Below are 2,378 nucleotides of genomic sequence, written 5' to 3' on the forward strand. Positions count from 1 at the left end.
GTTAAATTTGTGAGTAAGGGTCACATTGTCTATTTCAACATTCATTAGGTTAATTTATAGCTCTATGAGGCAACATCTTGTCTTTACCCTAGGCTTAAAATAAACTGTTTAGCAATGTTGGGGGACATGACTACTGCTGCCTACTGGACCTCCCAAGGCCTTAGGAATTTAGCTGCCCTTAGTTATTGATGCCAGATCAATTTTCAGTTTATCAATATAATGATAAACAGTTTGTCCATGGTCTTAAAGTTTGATCACAAAAATACAGGTGAGAAAAGAGAAAGCTTTATTGACTCCCAGCTGGAGGTTCAGTTGGAAGTTGAGATGGCTTGCCTTCCTCCCTCTTTCTGGTAGTTGACAGAAATTTTATGAGTTATAAGGTTCATAGTTTGGTCAGCAGATAAAGGAAGAAGAAAACAAAAATGTGATGCACAAAGTGAAGCAAATGTTCTATTTCCAGTAACCTGAGGTACATGGCTTAAGTGTTAGCCAGGTTCAAGTTTAGCAAAAACCTACAATTTAAGCTAGTCCTGGAGAATACATTCCTTGGTTTTCATTTTAACCGGAAAAGGAAATGCTTTAACCTAGGGCCTGCAACTTTTTTTTTTAAACAGTTAATTTATTTTCTCTGTGCATTTGCAAAATACTTAGGACCAAAATAGAAAAGAAAAAAATCTCCTGGGAAAAAATTACATTAAGACAATGGGTGGGGGGTGTCAAAGTAAAAACTTCAGTCCATAAGGTAATTTAACTGAGGCTTTTATTTAGGTTTGCAAACCAGGGAGACCACTTCTTAGCCTGAGAAGTAAGTTTGCACCCCCAGCAGAAAAGGCCAGGTTTTATATTATAGGTTCAGGAAGGTCTAAGCAGTAAACAAATTCCAAGCATTGTGTGAAGACAGAATAGATAACTGACTATGAAATATTAAATAAATGGTTTCTCAGGCCTTTTGCAATATTTATAGCTACTCTAATCTAGGCTATTTGATTTGTAAGTTATTCCCAGATGTTTAATAGGTTGGCACATCCTGTCTTCCCAGGATTTCTCTAAATAATGTTATCTGTGCTTATCTACACAATAGTGTGTTTGTCAAGCAGTACATTCTAATGAAGGGTCTACTTCTTAGGCTAGGAGAAAACAAGTCAGTTAAGTTCAAAAAATGGAGTCATTGTGGTTTTTCTCTTTTATTATCCATTCCTGGCCTCTTTTCTTCCTCATCAGGGGGAGGACCAGAGAGGAATTAGTGCCTTAGTTATAAGGAACTACAGCAACTCTGATTAACCCAAGGAATTGAAAACTATTTGGAGGCAATAACAGGAGGAAGGAGAATCAGGATTTGCTGTGAGAGAAGACCTTGAAGTGGGCCATGAGGGGTCACTGGAGGGCTGGGAGTGGGTCTGGGTGGAAGGAAGGGCCCCTGCTGGTAGACATGGGCTGGGGGTTATGGGAGACCAGTGTATCCATGAGGGGGCATCAGTGGAGAAGTCCACACATAGTAGAAGCTTAGAACCTGGGTGACCCATGGGAGATGCAAATGGAGGCCCTGGCATGAAGGGGAGGTATGACCATTGGAGGAGTCCAGGACAAGGCATTCCAGGTGGTGGTCGGGGTGGTGGCTGCCCACCAGATGCAACTTTTTGTTATGTAAGGTCATAAGACTAGAGCTGGCTGGTTAACTCAGTTGGTTACAGTGCAGCCTTATAACACCAAAATCACAGGTTCAGATACTCTACTGGCCAGCAGTCAAAAAAATAAATAAATAACATAAAGATCATAAGAGAGTTTAACGTAAGTTAAAGAACATAAGAATCCTAGAAAAGAATATATTTTGCAATTTGTTTTGGGAGTCCGTATATTCTTGGCATTTCATAGTCTACCACAGACAATGAGGCTTCTGAATGCCCATTAGAACATGCAAACCCAGGTCCTGCCTTGTTTGTTGAGATTTAATACTAAAAAGAAAAATGTGGCAATTAATTTCCTGAGGTGTAGTTTTTTTTTTTTTTTTTAAAGATGACCGGTAAGGGGATCTTAACCCTTGACTTGGTGTTGTCAGCACCACGCTCACCCAGTGAGCGAACCGGCCATCCCTATATGGGATCCGAACCCGTGGCCTTGGTGTTATCAGCACCGCACTCTACCGAATGAGCCACAGGCCGGCCCGTGAGGTGTAGTTTTTGATCTAACACTTAACTCAGAATTTTGAGACCTGCCTGATCGCTTACGACTGCAATCTGTGACTGAGAAAAATTAAAAATTGCTAAAAGAACATTTCTGATGAATTTTTCAGACCAGGAATGTTAATCCAGATCCAGAAAGGCTTTTATACTTTAAATAAATGCCCTCCTAGACAGAATTTTTTTTTTTTTTTGTCTTTT

This window comes from Galeopterus variegatus, unplaced genomic scaffold (genome assembly GCF_000696425.1).
Source record: "Galeopterus variegatus unplaced genomic scaffold, G_variegatus-3.0.2 Scaffold7863, whole genome shotgun sequence".
NCBI lineage: Eukaryota > Metazoa > Chordata > Mammalia > Dermoptera > Cynocephalidae > Galeopterus > Galeopterus variegatus.